Here is a 22,285-nt window from a genome sequence, read left to right as displayed (position 1 = left end):
CAGTTCAAAAACCCAGTATTATAATGGTTTCCAGGACTCGCACCAAGAAGGTAAGAGGCAAAGAAAAGAGCAGGTGCACCCGAAGCTCTACAACACCCACTCCAGTAACCAGAGAATACCAGGAGGCGGAGTCTGGAAAGCAGTTATGGGGCGGGGGTGACAGGGGCGCCCAGAAAGCCCGGTTCTTCCAGCGCCAAAATACGATCCCTCACTCATACGGCACAGAACGCAAACCTCAAACCGGTCAAAAAAGAAAAAAGAAGGAAAAAAATCGAACAAGGCGAAATCCTCAGGAATGGGCCCCAGGATGAAAAAAGTTTGGATGACCCGCCCCCCTAAGAGGGCCTACCATCCAATCCCCAAACACCAGTTTCTGCAAAGCAAGCAATGTTTCCCTAATCCCACTTGGCATTTAGTTTTCCCCATCTTAGGCCCTTTCTTACTGGACCTACAGTAGGAGACGGAGAAGCTGAGCAATGGGAGGGGGGAGAGAAGAGCTGTTAAATTATCATTCCTCTCCCAAGTATAAACCACCTCTTCTCCAAAGTCAGGAACGCCCTCCCCGCCCCCCCCCCCCCCCCCCCCCCCCCCCCCCCCCCCCCCCCCCCCCACCCCCCCCCCCCCCCCCCCCCCCCCCCCCCCCCCCCCCGCGCCGGCCTTTCAGCTCTAAGAATACCCGAGACAGCAAAAATCCGCTGCTCACAGCCCAACGCAAAAGTCGCGTCGCTCCTCACCCGGCCTTCACCTAAAATTCTGGACACCGAGAGCGCCACAGAATGGAATTTGAGAGGGGGTGGGAGCGGGCGCAGTCACGTACACTAAGGCCATTAAGGCCCCGTGCTATGGAGAACTAGAGCCAGCCCCATCCCTGGCAACCAAACCACAGCCCCCGCTCCACTCCCAAGACTTGCAAGGGGCATTCCCCTGGAGCGCCCGAAACGCAGGGCGGCTTCCTCCTCGGGGCCAGAAAATGGGGGGGGAGGGGGGCAACAAGGGAGTTCTGCAGCCGCTATCGCGTCCCTAAATGCTCACCCGGAGACTGCGTCCTTCGTCCTGAGGTAAGGGGCGGACTGTCTGGCTAGGGGACCCGAAGCTGGCAACAAGAAGACCCAGAAGCCCACGGAGAGGCGTGGGCCCGAGGCCAGGCCCGATAGGGTCAAGTGTCCCAAAGCCGTTGCTCTCTCGCCCCTGCCCCGCGCTGCCCTCGGTTGCCAAGGGCTGGGGACGCGCAGCATTACCTGTAAACGAAGAAGCCGCTCCTGCCAAGGGTGGAGTAGCGGTCAGGCCCTACGATCCGCCACCGGCAGCGGTCCTCCCTTAGAGACTGCAGCTGGGAGCGCCCACAAATTCCCTGGCTGCCTAGGGCCCAATGGCCGCCTTCTCTACCTTAGCTACTCGGCGCCAACCGCCGCAGCCACCGCCATCTTAGGATCTCATTGTGGTGGGAGAAGAGGGCGGGGGGGACTGCAGAGGGGGCAACGCGGCGTGAGACTGCGCCGTCTCCTCGGCAACGGCCGCGCGGGGCGAGAACTCGCCGGGGCGGGAGCCGCAGTGCGATCAACGCTCTAGACTAGAGTCATGTGACCGCCGGAGTCTGTGGTGTCACTTCGGGCCCTTTTGCCTGGAGCCGCTAACACAAACGAACAACCGGAGACTGCATATCCCAGAATGCCAATTCGACCCTGGTTTATAAGCGTCCGTCCATCGGTCAGGAGAGGGTTAACCGCAAATCCCGGCATGCCGTGAACATCGCGGCACTCCTCTGCGAGCTGGTGGCTCTGGGCCTGTGCGGAAGTACCTTGAGCTTCCTTTTTAGCTGGAAAAACTGAGGAGAGTCATTCTGGTTTGCTGGGCGGCTGTCAGCTCCAGACCCTGCGGGGGGCCGGGAGTGGGGGGGGGGAAGACCTAAGTCGCACCTCTGTTTCTTGCCGACCCGCATCCGGAATTAGGAAGAGATGGAATTAGAAGGGTTTTTACCATCTACTCGTGATGTTACACGGTGAAGATTAATCATGGGAAGTTAATTGGCTAAACCAATTAACCATATAGTCAGTGGGAGAATTCTAAATGTTAATAATGAACACCACCACCTTGGATTAATGTCCTACTTTTCCCTTGGAAGAATCAGACGATTTTAATCAAAATTTAGTATAGGGAAATTTTCTTTTAAAACTAGTCTCTGAATTCTGTTTTGATTTATGCTCCCATCTCAGCAGAAGCTCTATCAAGGATGGTAAATTGACAGGTTCTCTCTTAGTTTAAAAAAAAAAAAAAATTCAAGTGAGTGAATTCTAAGATCTAATTGGCTTTGTTTGACTATTCATGAATTGAGCAGCATTCCAACCAACAAACAGAAAGGAGATCCTTGGAGCTGTAGAAAGGGCAATGTTTTTAAAGTCAGGAAGGGGTTGGAAAAAGGAAATAATTAGCAAAGAATGCGTTGTTTCTGGCAAAGTTGCCTTCCTAAGTAGAAAGGAAAGCGCTGCCAGATGGATTACTGACCTACTGATAACCAAGTCCCGGGTGACTAGTTAAAGGTTATATTACTGGGGTGTTGAAACTGCAGTTGGCTTAGGTATTAAACCTGAGTTGGCTGAGGTGAGGTTTAGCACACGTGACTCCATTTGGGGCCTGCTGTTTCCTTGTTAACACTCCTAACACACTAGGAGAAAAAAGTGATAATGACTTTCAAGGCCTTTAGTGTGCCTCCCTGAAAAGTTAAAACACCTTTAATTTTACTTGAATGCAGGGGCATTCTATTTTTAGGCAGTTTGTGAGATGAGTTTGTTTTAAACAAAAGAAGAGTAGAGTGAATAAAGGACATTTAGGTTCCAACAACAAATTGTTCTCAATCACCAACAGATATTGTTCAAAAAACCAAGTAAAAGAATCCTATCTCAATACATAATTCAGGTAAATAAAACTCTTGCTGAAACTATCGTCAGATTCAGTCTTATTGCAATGATATATTTTTGAGTACATTCTGTGTATCTAACGTTGGTAATTACTCGGTAACAAAAACATTCCCTGCCCTTGAAGGATTCATCTCACCCTCTGATTTCCTACCCCTCCTCCATTTTCCCTTGAAGGGCTGATATTTTAGTGAATGATGGAGAAATAGAATGTGACGTAAATAAATTCTGTTTTGTAAGAAAACAAAGTGCTGTGGGAATCCAAAGCACAGAGTGCTCCAGGCCCCATTCTAATTCCACCACTCCATAGCTCTAAAATTTTGGTCAAGTTTCTTAACTTTTCTGTCTCAGTTGTCCCATCTACAAAATGAAGGGGAGAGAATCCTAATATTGCCACCCTTGTGGGAATTTTTTTTTTCAAGTAGTATTTATTTTGAAGAAGGCACAAGCTAAGCGTTGTATCTGTTGTGATTTTCTTAATTCTCCCAACTCTCCTGAAGAGATTGATCCTGCATTTGTTCCATTTTAGAAACCAAAGTTTAAATAAATCATCAAAATTCTGACATCTCCAAGTGGTAGAGCCCATGTAAAACAGGTCTACTGAACTTGTTGGAGGGATTTTTGGATTAAATAAGAGAATGAGTGGAAAAAATTACTAGCATATGGGAAGGCTTCAAAATATTAGCTGTCTTTATTATCATCACCATAGTCATCATTTTGTTTATGTATATATGTATATATATATAATTTTCAAATATGTAGAGGCTATTGTCCTTCAAACAATTCAAATGATTCAAAAGCATTAATATGGTCTTTATGATTTTTAAATTTATGACCTCTAAAAAATGTCAATACTATTATGTCTGTTTAGTGGGGGGAGGAGTCTGAGATATTTTTACATTAAAAAAAGATCCTCAAACTCAAATATGAGCATTATTGATCTAAAGCAAAAGGCAAAGAATAAAAACCTGAAAAGGTATAAAATTATTCCAGATCTCCAAAACCTTAATGTCTAATTCAGAGAATAAACCTTAAGCAAACAAATCCATTTAGTATCAGTAATGTATGAATATGGCAAATAAATGATACAGACAGTAAGTGCTTTAGGAATTCAGAGAAAGAATATTGATATATTGCCTCAAAAATATAGTTCCAGTTTCTGCATGGAATGAAATTAGGGGCAACAGTTTAGTGGAAATGTAGATGGGGATCGAGTGGTCTCTCAGAGACATATGTTGAAACTACCTCTCAGTTTCCTACATTTAAGAACAACATAAAACATGTATTAAACATGGGGGAGGAGGCCCAAATGGAAACAAGCACACTTCAAACACACAGTACATCCAGAATTCGTGATGGATAATGCAGAAACCAGACTGGGTGAAGTAGAGGATTCACATGGGATGGGGAACGGGGAGGCAAGAGAAGAATAGGTTTCTATATGTTTTGTACAAACTGTAGAAAATCTTAAATGTTGATCTGAAGAGATTGGGCTTTGTTCTGTGGATAGTGTAAAATCACATTGAGTCTTTAGAAGAAGCAATGATATAATGAAGTAGTTATTTTAAGACTTTAGCAGCAAGGTTTAGAACAAGCTAGGGAGAGCGGGAGATGAGTAGAACAGGTAGTAACTGGCATGAAGTATTAAAGCCTGGCCTAAGGTAGTAGCAGAATGAATCAAGTCAAGGAGTTGGATTCTGATTGGTTGTCATCCTGTGTAAAATAGCATTTTCATTTTTAAGATTACACTGACCGGGGGTGCTGACAGTAGAACATTTTGTATTATATTATTTATCTCTTTAATGTGTTCTGTGTTCTTTTTCCACAGGATTTAAGTAGAGTGAGAGCAGAAACCCTGACTTTTGTAGTTCTTTATTATCACAAATGCCTTGCAGAATTCATTTACTATATTTTGAGATTCACAAATTTGGTCTTTGAAAAAACAGTTTTTTGCAGTACCTAGTTTTACCTGCAGGTGGTGATAGAACTTAAAGGAAAAATCTGTAGTGCCCCCCGCCATTACAACTGAATTTTATGATTGTTTTTATATGTGATTTTTTTATACACCCTAGAGAAAAATAGACATTTGTGTAAATTATAAAGCACAATAATAAGAGAAACCCTCAATAACCCACCACCTAAGCTAAAACATAGAATATAATCAATCTATTTAAGGACACTTTATGCTTTTCTCCAAGCTCATTCCCTTTTGCAAACATAAATACTATCCTGTATGATCTTGGTGTTATCATCCTTTCATTTTTCTCAAATAACTATATGTATATATCCCAAAATAATGTATTGTTTGGTTTCACTTTTTTTCAAGCTTTATATAAATGACGTCATACTGAGTATATTTTTGCTTGACTTGTTTTTTCATTCAACATTGTTTCTGAAATTCATCTATGTTGATGGGTAGAAACACAAAGTATTAAGAGCAGAAATAAAATTAATTTTGGAATATTTCTAGAGTTGAATATAAATGATATTATCTTTATTCTTCATATTAGCTTTGTGACTAACTTGATGGAGGAAGGAACTGATTATATAAACAAGGGATAGGTGAAGAACTCTGACCTAGTTCTTACATTTTTTTGGTTAAATTTAAGAATTTTATTTCTCTCCCTTCATCTAGCCCAGAGTTTCTCAGTCATGGCATGATTGACATTTTGGGCTGGCTGATTCTTTGTTTCAGGGGGCTGTCCTGTGTGTTACAACATATTTATCTGCATGCCTGACCTTCTCCCATTAAATGCCTGTAACACCCTGTCTCCCCAGTTGTGACCACCAGAAGTGTCTCCTGGCATTATCAAATAACTGTCCATCCAAGGAGGGTAGAGTGGGGGGGTGAGGGCAAAATCACTCCTGAGAAACGCTGATCTAAACTTTGCATTGAGAAAATCATGTTACTGTGAATTTTTCTTTCTTTTTTTTTTTAAGATTTTATTTATTTATTTGACAGACAGAGATCACAAGTAGGCAGAGAGGCAGGCAGAGAGAAGGTGGGGGGAGCAGGCTCCCTGCCAAGCAGAGAGCCCGATGTGGGGCTCGATCCCAGGACCCTGGGATCATGACCTGAGCCGAAGGCGGAGGCTTTAACCCACTGAGCCACCCAGGTGCCCCACTGTGAATTTTTCTAATGCGCCTCTTTTGCTCAGAAACCTAAACTTTTGAATAATTAAATCATGTATTATATAAAATTATAACAACTAATTATTTTTGATATTTCAAGGCTTTTCTTACCTTCCTCTGTTTTCCCCATATCTAATTACCTTGACATCTCTCATTACTGCCTAGTTCAGAATTTTTTATTGGATTCCAAATACCTAATTACTGCTCTCTAGACATACAATGTTAATGTTTATACCACTCTGAACTGCCTTTTCCTCCATAACCAGTTTATGTTCTTTTCTTCCAAAAATCACTCATTTGATAAATGTACCCTTATGGTTCTGACAATTCTAACTGTATTTGCATTTCATCAGTCTTAACATGGCTCAGCTCCTATGATTGTGATATGCTGTTTCTTATATATTCTTGGGGGTCTATGTATTTTTACTCCACTTTCTCTAGTCATCATAAACCAGATCAGAGCTGCAACAGTGTAGTTCTGTGTGGAATGCTTGCTTCCCAGGACATATCAAGTCAGAGGGGCTTAAATAAAGGGATATAATGAAAAACTACAAAGAAAATCATCTATACCTTATTTCTTAGCCTCCCATCACCCCTATATTATATGATATTGAAAGTACTAGATATACACAAATGTATAAAATGTATAAAAGTAGAGACATCAGGCTATTAGGTGGGAGGGTTCCCAAAATAGAAAAATATAGGCTGATACAGATTTTGTTTTCTAATTCATATGAAAAATACTAGAAAAGTATGAAAATTAGGGGCTCCTGGTTGGGCTCATTCAGCTAAGTGTCTGACTCATAGTTTCAACTCAGGTCATGATCTCAGGATCCTGGGATCAAGCCCCAAATTGGGCTCCAAGCTAAGTGGGGAGTCTGCTTGAGATTCTCTCTCTCCTTCTCCCTGTGTCCTACCCCCACTCCCACTCTGTCTCTCTCTCAAATAAATATTTAAGAAAATGGAAAGTATGAAAATTACTCCTCAGCTTTTACTTTAATAATGCTGTTATTGAAAATAAAATTATATGAAGTGAAAACTCAACAATTGCCATGGTTATAAGGGAGTAAAGTCTGGAATGACTTTATAAAAGATGAACTGTGAGCCAGAAAAGTGTCTTTTCTCACATAAATGAGGAGATCTGTAGGTGATGACTAGATCTGGTATATGCTTGCAAATAGGCATGGGCTGTGAAGAAGTCCCAGTGTGACTGGGGTACAGTGATCTATATTAAATCCACTGCATTATATAGGGAAGCAACAGCTGTTTGTGTTATAATTTTTGCTCTTTTACCATAAAAAAGGGCTTCCCACACTTCATTTTTGCTTCTGTAAGATTCTAAGGAAAGGGGAAAAAATGGCAAAATGTGTGTGAATTCAGATTAACCAGGAAAGAGGTTAGAATGCCTTTCTTTACCACCAGAGCACTAAGTAATTTTAGGGTTACAAAAATACAGATGTAGTGAAAAGAAGGGCCATATGCACCCTAATGTTCTTAGCAACAATGGCCACAATTGTCAAACTGTGGAAGAAGCTAAGATGCCCTTCAATAGACAAATGGATAAAGAAGATATAGTCCATATATACAATGGAATATTACTCAGCCATCAGAAAGGATGAATACCCAACTTTTGCATCAACATTAACGGGACTGGAGGAGATTATGTTGAGTGAAATAAGTCAAGCAGAGAAAGTCAATTATCGTATGGTTTCACTTACTTATGGAACATAAGGCATAGCATGGAGGACATTAGAAAAAAGAAGGGGAAAATGAAGGAGGGGTAGGGAATCAGAGGGTGAGATGAACCATGAGAGGCTGTGGACTCTGAGAAACTGAGGGTTTTAGAGGAAAGGCAGGTGGGGGGATGGGTGAGCCCAGTGGTGAGTATGAAGGAGGGCATGTATTGCAAGGAGCACTGGGTGTTATATGTAAACAATGAATCTCGGAACACTACATCAAAAACTAATGACATACTGTATGGTGACTAACATAACATAATAGAAAATAATTTTAAAACATAATTTTTTCCAGGGTTAAAAACTGAGGGATGTTGGGAGGCAGGATGGACAATCCAGTCTAGAAAAGGAAAAGTGTAAATCCCTCACAACAGGTCCAACAGAATGGTGTAGAGCAGGGATTGACAAACATTTTCTGTAAAAGGCCAGATATTAAATATTTTAAGTACTGTGGGCCACATAGTCTCTGTCTCAACTACTTAGTTATATGTTTGTCAAGTGAAAGCCGCCAGGCAGTACATAATGGATGGGCATGGCTGTGTTACAACAAAACATTATTTTTGGATTCTGAAATTTAAATTGTATGTGATTTTCCCATGGCACAAAATATTAATCATCTGCTGGGTTTTTCCAACTATTTAAAAATATTAAAACAGGGGATGCCTGGGTGGCTCAGTTAAGTGGCTGCCTTCAACTCAGGTCATGATCCCCGGGTCCTAGGATGGAGTCCCACATCAGGCTCTTGCTCTATGGAGCGCCTGCTTCTCCCTCTGTCTGTCTCTCCCCTGCTCGTGTGCTCGCTCATTCTTCCTCTTTCTGACAAATAAAATAAAGAAAAGTCTTTTAAAATAAGTAAATAAATAAATAAAAATATTAAAACAGGCAGTGGGCCCAATTTAACCCATGGGCCATAGTTTGCTGACCCCTGATGTAGAGTACTCAACATGGGAAGTTTTTATATAATTAATGAAAGATCGAAGGAGAGATTAGCAATGAAGGAAAATGTAATTTCCTTACTTTGCAGGAGGGTTATTTTACAAAGAGTAGTTTCAACTAATAAGAAAGGGAGGATATAAAGCAAATGTAACTGAACAACATTTGCAGGTATTAGTTTATACTATTTTCTTACATATTCGGTTCCCTACCACACCCCACCCCACCCCTATCCTGGCTAGTTGCAGCCCTGTGTTGCCTCCACCAAGGATTGTCGCAGCCGCTAATACCAGGAACAAAGGATACAACCTTCAGACAAGGAGAAAAGCTGAAAATCAGTCAGAGCAGTTCCCACTCCTCATAATTTGCCTGGGTGGTAAGAGGAAGAACTGATGGGAAATTCAAAGAACTTTATGCTTTTGGGTGCATCTCTGAAAGGGAAGAGGAAGGTGCAAGCTGTGGGGCTCTATGATGGGGAGCCTAGAAGGCTCCATGGCTGCAGTAGGGATGGGTGCTTACAGTGGCACTCCGCAAGGCTCACCCACCACAAGCCCAGGAAGTCACATGGTGCCCTGGGAGGAGAGAGACTCTAACCATCTGACCTAGTGGATCAAGAGAGAGATGAGGTCTCTCCAAGCCTATCAAATAGAGTCTTGAAATCCAATCAGAAAAACAAGAGTTACATTCATCTTCCACATGTAAGTTTGTGGCATAAGAAACATATCTCACTTTACTTACATAGCTCAAATGTCAGCTACCTGAGTGCTTCCAGGTCCTCAGAGCTGTTGGGGTAACCATGTCTCCATCACATACAGAGCAGGAAACTTAATTTCATATGCTGACATCTTCTAGAATGTATCAAGTTAATGTTTTTCTATTATTTCCGGCTTCTGCTGAATTCTTGATTTCTCTCAAGTCTAGCTTCTTTTGACTGTTCTTTTTCTCCAACCCACATCATTCCCAAGGCAGAACACAACCTTTTTCCCTTTGCTTTCTCAAAATACCATGGAAACAAGGCCCCTTTGTGTGGTATACTGCTTTCCACTGAAAATTCACAGTTAATGGTGTAAGATGGGGGAGGAGGAAGAAGAATTTATACCACAGCTATTCGGACACCCCTGTTCTATAAAGATCTTTGGCCACAATATGGCACTTCTCTCTGGCTGCCTCTTCCCCAACTCCCTGTCATTTGGATGCATTTTTTTCTCCAGATCCTACTCCCCATTCTTATCTCATTCACTTTTGTTCTTTTCCTTTTGGGTTACCCATGGAAACTCTAAATTCTTCATTAATTCTTCATTAACAGAACGATTTTGTTCTCTTGCTCTTGCCTCTAGCTTATCCTGGCTCTACCCACTATTAAAATAATGCCCTTCTTCTACACTGATTAATAGGACCCATTTCCTTAGCATGGAGCTGTAAGAGAGTTATGTCTTCTTTGAATGCTAAAATCAATTGTGTAAGACTTCACTCTCCTGCTTAACACAAATTATAAGAAGAAATACCTCCATTCCCCTGACATCTCCACCCCCAATTATCAAGAATAAGTGGAGGGAGGGCTGCCTGAGTGACTCAGTTGGTTAGGCATCTGCCTTAGGTTCAGGTCATGATCTCAGGGTCTTGGGATCCAGCCCCACATGGGGCTCCCTGCCCAGCAGGGAGTTTGCTTCTCCCTTTCCCTCTGCCCGTCCTGTCTCCGTCTCATGCGTACACGTGCTCTCTCTGTCTCTCTCTCAAGTAAATAAATAAATAGAATGGGGGGGTGGCTAAGTTAGTTCTTAGGAGCCCGTCTTTAGTCTAATCCCATAGTGGTGAGAGGTACAGAGACCCTATCCAGTTTTACTGATAGGTCCTGTTTGTTGTTTTTCTTGTTGTTGTTCTTTGCCACACCTCCCTCGTCTTGTCATTTTTGAAAACATTCCCACCTGATCTGGGGCCTTTATTGTCCTCAGCAGCAGTGATTCTGTTTCTGGTCTCCCAGAAGCTTCTCATGGACTCATGGGCTCTGTGTGTGTGTGTGTGTGTGTGTGTGTGTGTGTGTTAGATGGAGGAGTTGTAGGGCACTGGGAAGATATGGAGACAAGGATTCTCTTTCTAATGTTATGGTCCAGGTTTAGGTTATCCTCAGTCCCTGCTGGCTTGGGCTTCCACTCTCTGACTCTAATTAGCAAAATCCCTGCGCAGGCTGCGATCCTGAACTAAAGCCGGACAACCCTGCTGCTTCTTGTAAAGCTAGTGAAACACTGTAGCAAGTGGATAAGAGCACGTTTCTAGGGCCAGACTACTTCAGGTCAAATCCTGTTGTATGTGACCTTGAGCAAGTGGTCACCCTCTTTATGTCTCAGTTACCTCGTTGACAAAATGGAAATAAAACTAATACATATCTCTAAGGGCTGTTGTGAGGATTAAACAAATTAATACATGGCTCAGATAGTACCTGGCTCACAGTAAGTGATTTGTAAATGTTTATACTTACTAAGTTTACAAAGAAAGCTTTGTGCTAATGTTAACTTGGGCCTCCATGTTTTCGGAATCCCATCCTGTACTCCCATTTTAGCATAGATTTCAAAACATTCACACCATACTCCACTGGCTTTAAACACAGGGACTACGTTACTGCCTCTGGAAACCCACACTGAGGTTGGATCACCACAGGAAAGAAACTGGATTTTAACTTATCGATTATGGAGCACCACCAAACCTTTTAAAGTAGGAGAATGTTGGAATGTTGTAGTCACATTTGCTTTTTTTTTTTTTTTTTTTTTTCTGTGCAGGAGTTAGTCTGCATGGAAAATAACTGGAAGCAGATTAGCAGATTAATCAAGTAGACGTTACCAGTGGATTACACTAAGGTGATGAAGACATAAATTAAGGTATCAGTGGCAATGGGACTGATGAAAAGAGTTTGGCATTTAGAGGGTAGAATCAATTGGACTTTTTGAAGAAGAAAATGAGGGGTGACAGAGAGGAATGATGTCTGATAATGTAAAGCTTTGAAACGGGTTAAATGAATAAATAGTAGTTTTACCAACTCCTTCTGTTCTTTCCAAGGGAAGAGGGAGAGGGAAGATGAAGCCACCATAATGACTTCAGTTGGAAAGTAGTGGCCTCTTGGACAAACACTTTCTAGAGTTAAAGAGACAAGTAAGAGTTGGAGTTAAATATTTGGTAATTGTAGACAGTAGCATTCAATGGACTAGCAGAGCAAGAATAGTCCACAAAGGAAAGATGAAAAACTTGGGAAGACACAGAGAACTAAGAGAGGGGTTTAATGAAAGCACATGGAAGAATAAGTTTTGAGGAAGAAGGAGGGTCTGAGAATCAATGAGAAACTTCTATGAGGAAACACGCAGCCTTGTTATGAGCAGTCGCAGTCAAAGGAAGGGTCAGGAGTCACTGGTTTGGGCTGAAAAGTTAATAGGAAATGAGACCCTGGAGTCCGTGAGTGTAGATTGTCCTCTTTACAAAGCTTAGTGGAAAGGGAAAGAGAGAAATTGGCGGGTAGGAAGAGGCAGGAATAAGGGAAGTTTTCATTTTCTAGAATTTAAAAGAATTAAGCTTACCGGGTGAAAGGGGGGCAAGACTGGAAGGACAGGGGGACATTAAAAGTGAGAAAGGGGAAGGTACTTAAAGCAATGCTGTTCTCAAGAAGAAAGGGGGGATTATGAGCCCAGGTGGAAGGAACAGACTAAAACATGAGTTAATATGGACAGAAGCAACTCTCCAACAATGGGGGGCTGGCCCTGGTAGATATATACCCCAGGGCTCTGGTCATAGGAAGCAGAAATTCTGACATGGGTTTCTCAGAGGCCACTTGTCTACTATAGCCCACTCACAAGACAGCCTTTATTGGCCGTTCTCCCTGTTCCAACTCACTTCACTATTCTCTCACTTATGCTTTCCGGAATCACCACTCAAACTACTTGCATCCAATTTTTTGTGTCATTTTCGGTTTCTGGGGAACCCCAATTTCAATTGATTGTGAGTTAGAACATTATCTCAGGCTTTCTGATTCCAGGTCTTGGGATTTTTCAGCCAAATCATACTTTATCATTGCCCAAATTCAAGTTGTGCATTTTGCTTCTCTTTGTCTACTCCAGTCATGCTATGTCATCAAATGAGTAGTCTAGCATAAGGACCTTCCCAGGAAAGATCTGTGGAAACTGTAGAAGCTAACTGTCGATGTGTGTCACTCTCCTTCACTCCCATTGTTTTTGAGTCTGACCCTTCATTTTGGGAAAGAGGTAGATACATTATATCTATGGTCTACTCCTTCATCTGTGTCTAAAGTGGCATCTACATTTTCATCTACATATATGTCTATATCTCTGTGTCTGTATCTATGTCATATATAAATATGTCTCTCTCTATATATATTAATATATATATTAAATGTGGATATATATATATATTTAATGAAATAGATACCACATATACACATGTGTATACCATATATACACATTTAATGAAAATAGATACCAGCCAGGACAGGACAGGACTTTGAGTTATGAATAGGAACAAGGAGGTAGTAATGTTTTAGAGTTCTTTGTTGGTTCTGGATTCTAACTTAGGCAAAAGTGAATTTCTTGGAATTTACTGGAGAATGTGGGACTCAGAGAATCAAAAGACATCTTGGGACATCAGGCTTCAGAATGAACAGGAATTAAGGGAGCTATAGAAAGCCAAGTAACAGAAAGCAAGGAGGAAGTGTCCGCCCAATATGCTGCTGCCTCTGCTCTTTCTGGAATGAATGCCCTTCCTTGGGTTTCTCCTGAAGGTGCAAATTCTCTGGAGAAAGTACTGACCCTCCTTATCCCACTGCCCACCAGTGTCCCTGATGGGGTGAGAAAAGGTCTAGCCATTTTGGCTCCTGCTATGGAAGTGCTGAATTATTTTCCTCAAAAGTTATGGAGAAGGCTCAGCTAGAAATAGAGCTGCTATTGGAAAGGAGGAATTTAAACCAGGAGACAAAAGAATAACAAATGTCAACTGCAAATCTCGTCAGGTAACGAGACAGGGCCATTGGCTGGAGCTGCTACTGACTGCAGATGACATAGGACTGGTCATTGATAAGTGAATAACCATAAGAACCTTATAATCTAGAATGCATGAGAATCCTTGGCTATAATATGTATAATGTAATATTTAAAGGACAAACTGAGAAATATGGAGAAATATTGAAATAAGCTTTAGTAGTGGAATAAAATGGTGCTAAATAAAATGATCTTAGAACAGGAACATACTTATTGACATTTGCTGTGTTTGGACCTGCAGGTCAAAGTTGACTCTCACAGATCTGAGAAAAGCTTTCTGTGGCTGAATGAGCACCATGGCCAAAGGCACAGAAGCAGAAAGTACAGCTTGTGTTTGGGAAATGGCATATATCCAGTCTAGCTGGGGTGCAGGGAACATGAGATTGTTCAGATATTTTCTTGTGGACTTTAAGTCTTTTAAAAGCTGAACAAATCTTTTTAAGACAATTACCTGCTTTGCAAAGCAGTTTTTTAAATTCTCACTTAGCCTGTATGATCAAATACCAAAATCTGTCTCTGGATCTCAGCAATTGAAGTTCATAGCTCATATTTTGGCCTCTTGTTCTCTTTTATTTTCTAGTAGTCACTAAAAGGAATTAAAGGGCAACTGACATATCTATGCACCAGTGTTCATAGACATTATTAACAATAGCTAAGAGGTAGAAACAACTCAAATGTCTGTAGATGGATGAACAGACAAAATGCAGTCTCTGCATATAATGACATATTATTCCTCCTTAAAAGAAGAGAAATTCTGATACATGCAACACCATCAATGAACCTGGAAGACATTGTGTAAAGTAAAATTAAGCACAGCAAGACATATACTGAATGATTCCTCTTGTGTGAGGTAGCTAGTGTTGTCAAATTCCCAGAGACAAAGAATCAAATGTGGTGGCCAGCGTCTGCAGGTGAGGGAAAGGGGGGTTAATATTTAATAGGGACAGATTTTCAGTCTGAGAAGATGAAAAAATTCTAGAAATGGGTAATAGTGATGGTTGCACAACAATTTAAATGTCTTAATGCCACTGATCTGTACACTTAAAAATGATTACAATGGAAAAATATGCTTAGAATGATAAATTTTATGCTGTGTATATTTTATCACAACTTTTTAAAAAGGCAACCAATAGTCTTTCTCACTGTTTCACCAGAAAGGTTCAGCAATAGGCACTCTTTAGAGTGTCTGGACTCTGCTTTCCTCCCCAAAGCCAATCAATAATTCCTGCAATTGTATCCACAGATGTAAAGGAAATGGTGAAATACCACCTCCAGATCTGCCCTTCATGGGAGAATTTGTTGCCCTGTTACTTGGTGTGGGCAGTCAGGCCCTTTAGGGATCCTCTCAGCTGTGGACAGCCATCTCCTGCCAAAGTCTCTCTTTGGTTTTTTGGGCAGCCCACACATAATGATCCATCCAGCTGGGGGTAAGGCCCAGCCATTTTGGCCCAAAGCAGGAAGCCTGTAATGGATCATTTTAGTTCTGATGGACCATTTTAACTCCACATAGGTTCTTCCTTCCTCCAGTCCTTTTTCCTTCCTCTCCCTCCCACAGGGAGCGATCACGGACCGCTCTCTCCTAAACATCCTGTGCGCAACACTCTATCTCAGAGTCAGCTTGCTGGAGAACATAACCTGAATGGACAAAAGAAGTTCCATTAAAAACAGAAAGAGAGAAAATGATGTACAAAGGAATTTTGATGATATGGATTTCTGGTTGGGAACAATGTAAGTGAGAGGACAGTGGAGTAACCAGGATGCAACATGCAGCAAAACCCCTTTCAGAATCTTAGGCACAAATATTTTCGGATACACAAAAAACTAAAGAATAAATAAATAAATAAATAAATTACCAGCATGTAAACACTACAGAAAAAGTTAGTTTGAGGAAATTCATGAAGCTGTATGCTAATGATTTGTGCACTTTTCCATGTTTTTTGTTTTGATGCATAGTTTAAAAAAAAAAAAAAAGAGAGAGAGGCAGGAAGAGTAATGTACATTTGTTGTGTGATGAGTAAGGGTAGCTTTCTTCTCTACACAGTCTGACCCCTTAGGTCCTGGCTGCCTTAGTAACTCCCTGATGCTTCAGATACTGACGGTACTTCAGTATCTGTTTAATCAATTCAATTTTTTAAAAAAATTTTATCTAAATTTTTAAGTTTTTCTTGGTAACAATGTTGTGCTGCTTCAAGTTCTTCTTTCATTATAGATTAAAGTAGAGGTTTCTGTTACCTTTCTTTATTGGAATGTGAAATTCTTGTTCTGCTAAAACCATGAGTGAATTTGGCAATGTTAGAAAATGATTTTAGGAGCAGAGTATTGTTTCCAACTGTACTCATTGCTTCTCTATCTCCCAAACAATTACAGATTATTAAAAAATCACTTTCTTCCTTCCCACCTAAATTAGTAATCTTTATAAGCAATCTTTATAAAACTATTAATTATCTGTGTGTCTCTATTGCTGCCTCACTCTCTATCAATAAAATCACAGTCCTGATCTTGTTTCAAGACAGAAGGAAACAAAAATTTACTGCATGTCTTCTGTGTATTAGGACCTATAATAAGCAGTACATGTAAATTATGAAGTTTGATCAAATTATCAAGTTTGAATATTTATATTATATGCCACTACAGATTTTTATTGCAGGAATTTTTTTGTTCCATGAATAATAAATGTTCCTGACTGCTATTGTATGGTATGTATATGCTGGGTGCTATTGGTATAGAAATAGTAAAACAAGTCCCTGATCTCTCTGAGCACAGAGAGAAACTCCAGTACACAATATAGTTATGCACAGTGTAAGACAACGAAACACACAAGGGAACATGCAGTCTAGGTGGATGGGGCTGGGGAAGGATAGGTCCCCAGGGGAGTCCTATGTCCTTCTGACAGGGTACATAGAAATTATTGGAGTAGGCAAATAGAGGACTGGAATATGCATATACACACCTATATATATACATATACATACAGGCATATATACACTCTCAATGATAACAAGTTGGTACGTATAATGTGGTTCATTCATTGGTGAAAATCGTCAAGGGACATTAGACATTAGGCTTGTCAGGCATCTCATTGAACAAGACAATCTTCTACCAAACTGGGTGGATCCTCCTTTCTTTATTCTTTAAATTCCCTGATTGGGTAATAGAATAGTGCATACTGGGAGCTTTCCTCACTTAGGAAAGTTACAACAGTCATATTTGGCAAGAATCTCAACCCCTGGATCCAACATCTGCGGGCAAGAGAGTAGAGGTATAGCCTGGATGCGTGGGTGTTAGATGTCTACACGTACTCTGAAATGTAGGTGACTGGGCTAATTGGATTCTTTCTCCTAAGGAGGTGTAATTTGTATGGAAAGACACAGAGGCTAAATTTCCACTGAAACTAAAACATTTTAAGGGCTGTCTGCTACAGAGTAAACTGAAGAACTCCTGTTGTTGAGGTTTTTAGAGCTGTCCTTATTCTGTCTTCCCTCAGCTTGTTTGCAGCAGCCTGTTATTGATTCTGTTACTTAATTCAGCATCCCTCTAATAAATCCAATTTTTTTTCTCAAGATGGCTGGATAAAGTTTATTTCTTTAGCTTGCAAGCAAAAACAAAACAAAAACCAGTGTAAGTGAATCACTCTGAAATTGACCCTTAATATATCATAACCTTTCATTGCTGGAGGTAGGGACAAGGGGTCTACTCTTAAAGTTCTTCCCTCAATATCTCTAAGAGGGAAGCAGGGAAAAAGCACTTCAATATTAGAGGATCATGTTAGTGTACACTCTAGTGTCATGCACATGTGAGTCAGGTCACTATCCTTTGTTTTTATTTTTTTGTTTTCATCCATCTAATATTTATTCACTGATATGGGGAATTCCGTATGATAAAAAAAAACATTATTTTCCAAGATTTACTCATTTGGTAGTTTTTTTTTTTAATTTTTAAATTTTTTAATAAAATATAATGTATTTTTAGCCCCAGGGGTACAGGTCTGTGAATCGCCAGGTTTACACACTTCACAGCACTCACCACAGCACACACCCACCCCAATGTCCATAACCCCACCACCCTCTCCCGATCCCCCTCCCCGCAGCAACCCTGTTTGTTCTGTGAGATTAAGAGTCTCTTATGGTTTGTCTCCCTCCCAATCCCATCTTGTTTCATTTATTCTTTTCCTGCCCCCAAATCCTCCACGTTGCATCTCCACTTCCTCATATCAGGGAGATCGTATGATAGTTGTCTTTCTCCAACTGACTTATTTCGCTAAGCATAATACGCTCTAGTTCCATCCACATCGTCGCAAATGGCAAGATTTCATTTCTTTTGATGGCTGCATAGGATTCCAATATATATGTGTGTGTGTGTATATATATATATAAGTATATATATATATATATATATATATATATATGGCACTTCTTCTTTATCCATTCATCTGTTGATGGACATCTAAGTTTTTTCCATACTTTGGCAATTGCGGACATTGCTGCTATAAACATTTGGGTGCACGTGCCTCTTCGGATCACTGCGTTTGCATCTGTAGGGTAAATACCCAGTAGTGCAATTGCTGGGTCATAGGGTAGCTCTATTTTCAACTTTTTGAGGAACCTCCGTGCTGTTTTCCAGAGTGGCTGCACCAGCTTGCATTCCCACCAACAGTGTAGGAGGGTTCCCCTTTCTCCGCATCCTCGCCAGCATCTGTTGTTTCCTGACTTGTTAATTTCAGCCATTGTGACTGGTGTGAGGTGATATCTCATTGTGGTTTTGATTTGTATTTCCCTGATGCCGAGTGATGTGGAACATTTTTTCATGTGTCTGTTGGCCATCTGGATGTCTTCTTTGCAGAAATGTCTGTTCATGTCCTCTGCTCATTTCTTGAGTAGATTATTTGTTCTTTGGGTGTTGAGTTTGCTAAGCTCTTTATAGATTTTGGATACTAGCCCTTTATCTGATATGTCATTTGCAAATATCTTCTCCCATTCTGTCAGTTGTCTTTTAGTTTTGTTAACTATTTCCTTTGCTGTGCAAAAGCTTTTGATCTTTTGATCTTTGCTTTGAAGTCCCAATAGTTCATTTTTGGGCTTGCTTCCCTTGCCTTTGGAAATGTTCCTAGGAAGATGTTGCTGTGGCTGAGGTCGAAGAGGCTGCTGCCTGTGTTCTCCTCGGGGATCTGATGGATTCCTTTCTCATGTTGAGGTCCTTCATCCATTTTGAGTCTATTTTCGTGTTTGGTGTAAGGAAATGGTCTAGTTTCATTTTTCTGCATGTGGCTGTCCAATTTTCCCACCACCACTTGTTGAAGAGGCTGTCTTTTTTCCATTGGACATTCTTTCTTGCTTTATTGAAGACTAATTGACCACAGAGTTGGGGGTCTATTTCTGGGCTCTCTATTCTGTTCCATTGATCCGTGTGTCTGTTTTTGTGCAAGTACCATACTGTCTTGATAATGACAGCTTTGTAATAGAGCTTGATGTCTGGAATTGTGATGCCACCAACTTTGGCTTTCTTTTTCAATATTCCTTTGGCTATTCGAGGTATTTCCTGGTTCCATATAAATTTTAGGATTATTTGTTCCATTTCTTTGAAAAAAAAATGGATGGGATTTTGATAGGGATTGCATTAAATGTGTAGATTGCTTTAGGTAGCATAGACATTTTCACAATATTTGCTCTTCCAATCCAGGAGCATGGAACATTTTTCCATTTCTTTGTGTCTTTCTCAATTTCTTTCATGAGTACTTTATAGTTTTCTGAGTATAGATTCTGTGCTTCTTTGGTTGGGTTTATTCCTAGGTATCTTATGGTTTTGGTGCAATTGTAAATGGGATTTAATTTCTCTTTCTTCTATCTTGTTGTTGGTGTAAAGAAATGCAACTGATTTCTGTGCATTGATTTTATATCCTGACACTTTACTGAATTCCTGTACAAGTTCTAGCAGTTGTGGAGTGGAGTCTTTGGGTTTTCCACATATAGTATCATATCATCTGCAAAAAGTGATAGTTTGACTTCTTCTTTGCCGATCTGGATACCTTTAATTTCTTTTTGTTGTCTGATTGCTGAGGCTAGGACTTCTAGTACTATGTTGAATAGCAGTGGTGATAATGGACATCCCTGCCATGTTCCTGACCTTAGCGGAAAAGCTTTCCGTTTTTCTCCATTGAGAATGATACTTGCGGTGGGCTTTTCATAGATGGCTTTGATAATATTGAGGTATGTGCCCTCTCTCCCTACACTTTGAAGAGTTTTGATCAGGAAGGGATGCTGTAACTTTGTCAAATGCTTTTTCAGCATCTATGGAGAGTATCATCTGGTTCTTGTTCTTTCTTTTATTATTGTGTTGTATCACATTGATTGATTTGCAGATGTTAAACCAACCTTGCAGCCCTGGAACAAATCCCACTTGGTCATGGTGAATAATCCTTTTAACGTACTGTTGGATCCTATTGGCTAGTATTTTGGTGAGAATTTTCGCATCTGTGTTCATCAAGAATATTGGTCTGTAATTCTCTTTTTTGATGGGATCCTTGTCTGGTTTTGGGACCAAAGTGATGCTGGCCTCATAAAATGAGTTTGGAAGTTTTCCTTCCATTTCTATTTTTTGGAACAGTTTCAGGAGAATAGGAATTAGTTCTTCTTTAAATGTTTGGTAGAATTCCCCTGGGAAGCCATCTGTCCCTGGGCTTTTGTTTGTTTGGAGATTTTTGATGATTGTTTCAATCTCCTTACTGGTTATGGGTCTGTTCAGGTTTACTATTTCTTCCTGGTTCAGTTGTGGTAGTTTATATGTCTCTAGAAATGCATCCATTTCTTCCAGATTGTCAAATTTGTTGGCGTAGAGTTGCTCATAGTATATTCTTATAATTGTTTGTATTTCTTTGGTATTGGTTGTGATCTCTCCTCTTTCATTCATGATTTTATTGATTTGGGTCCTTTCTCTTTTCTTTTTGATAAGTCTGGCCAGGGGTTTATCAATCTTATTAATTCTTTCAAAGAACCAGCTCCTAGTTTCGTTGATTTGTTCTATTGTTTTTTTGGTTTCTATTTCATTGATTTCTGCTCTGATCTTTATGATTTCTCTTCTCCTGCTGGGTTTAGGGTTTCTTTCTTGTTTTTTCTCCAGCTCCTTTAGGTGTAGGGTTAGATTTTGTATTTGAGACCTTTCTTGTTTCGTGAGAAAGGCTTGTATCGCTATATATTTTCCTCTCAGGACTGCCTTTGCTGTGTCCCACAGATTTTGAACCATTGTGTTTTCATTATCATTTGTTTCCATGATTTTTTTCATGGGAAAATTCTTCTTTAATTTCCTGGTTGACCCATTCATTCTTTAGAAGGATGCTCTTTAGTCTCCATGTATTTGGGTTCTTTCCAAATTTCCTCTTGTGATTGAGTTCTAGCTTCAGAGCACTGTGGTCTGAAAATATGCAGGGAATGATCCCAATCTTTTGATACCGGTTGAGACCTGATTTGTGACCCAGGATGTGATCTATTCTGGAGAATGTTCCATGTCCACTAGAGAAGAATATGTATTCTGTTGCTTTGGGATGCAATGTTCTGAATATATCTGTGATGTCCATCTGGTCCAGTGTATCATTTAAGGCCTTTATTTCCTTGTTGATCTTTTGCTTGGATGATCTGTCCATTTCAGTGAGGAGAGTGTTAAAGTCCCCTACTATTATTGTATTATTGTCAATGTGTTTCTTTGATTTTGTTACTAATTGGTTTATATAGTTGGCTGCTCCCATGTTAGGGGCATAGATATTTAAAATTGTTAGAGGTTCTTGTTGGACAGACCCTTTGAGTATGATATAGTGTCCTTCCTCATCTCGTATTATAATCTTTGGCTTAAAATCTAATTGATCTGATATAAGGATTGCCACCCCAGTTTTCTTTTGATGTCCATTAGCATGGTAAATTGTTTTCCACCCACTCACTTTAAATCTGGAGGTGTCTTCGGGTCTAAAATGAGTTTCTTGTAGGCAGCATATTGATGGGTTTTGTTTTTTTATCCATTCTGATACCCTGTGTCTTTCAATTGGGACATTTAGCCCATTAACATTCAGGGTAACTATTGAGAGATATGAATTTAGTGCCATTGTATTGCCTGTAAGGTGACTGTTACTGTAGATTGTCTCTGTTCCTTTCTGATCTACTACTTTTAGGGTCTCTCTTTTCTTAGAGGATCCCTTTTTATCTCTCCTATTTTCAATGATAGCCTAGCTGGATATAGTATTCTTGGCTGCATGTTTTTCTCATTTAGTACTCTGAATATATCATGCCAGTTCTTTCTGGCCTGCCAGGTCTCTATGGATAAGTCCGCTGCCAATCTAATATTTTTACCATTGTATGTTACAGACTTCTTTTCCCGGGCTGCTTTCAGGATTTTCTCTTTGTTGCTAAGACTTGTAAATTTTACTATTAGGTGACAGGGTGTGGACCTATTCTTACTGATTTTGAGGGGGATTCTCTGAGACTCCTGGATTTTGATGCTTGTTCCCTTTGCCATATTAGGGAAATTCTCTACAATAATTCTCTCCAATGTACCTTCT

At 40.4% G+C, this 22,285-nt stretch overlaps 2 protein-coding genes across 11 annotated transcripts in view; one reads left to right on the top strand and one right to left on the bottom strand.

The window, feature by feature from the left end:
• The window catches only part of LOC111144629 (pericentriolar material 1), an 80,456-nt gene extending 79,016 nt beyond the window's left edge, over positions 1 to 1,440 (bottom strand). For all 10 annotated transcript variants that reach the window (XR_002640417.1, XM_022499019.1, XM_022499021.1 and 7 more), the window contains exon 1: positions 1,239 to 1,440. The gene's annotated coding sequence lies outside the window, so the exon portion shown is untranslated. The remainder of the gene's footprint in view (positions 1 to 1,238) is intronic.
• Positions 1,027 to 22,285, top strand: part of LOC111144630 (fibrinogen like 1) — a 61,421-nt gene continuing 40,162 nt past the window's right edge. The window contains exon 1 of the mRNA XM_022499029.1: positions 1,027 to 1,058. The gene's annotated coding sequence lies outside the window, so the exon portion shown is untranslated. The remainder of the gene's footprint in view (positions 1,059 to 22,285) is intronic.

The sequence above is a fragment of the Enhydra lutris genome, unplaced genomic scaffold (genome assembly GCF_002288905.1).
Source record: "Enhydra lutris kenyoni isolate GAN:26980312 unplaced genomic scaffold, ASM228890v2 scaffoldscaffold11, whole genome shotgun sequence".
Taxonomy (NCBI): domain Eukaryota; kingdom Metazoa; phylum Chordata; class Mammalia; order Carnivora; family Mustelidae; genus Enhydra; species Enhydra lutris.
This window is presented reverse-complemented; position numbering and strand designations above follow the sequence as displayed.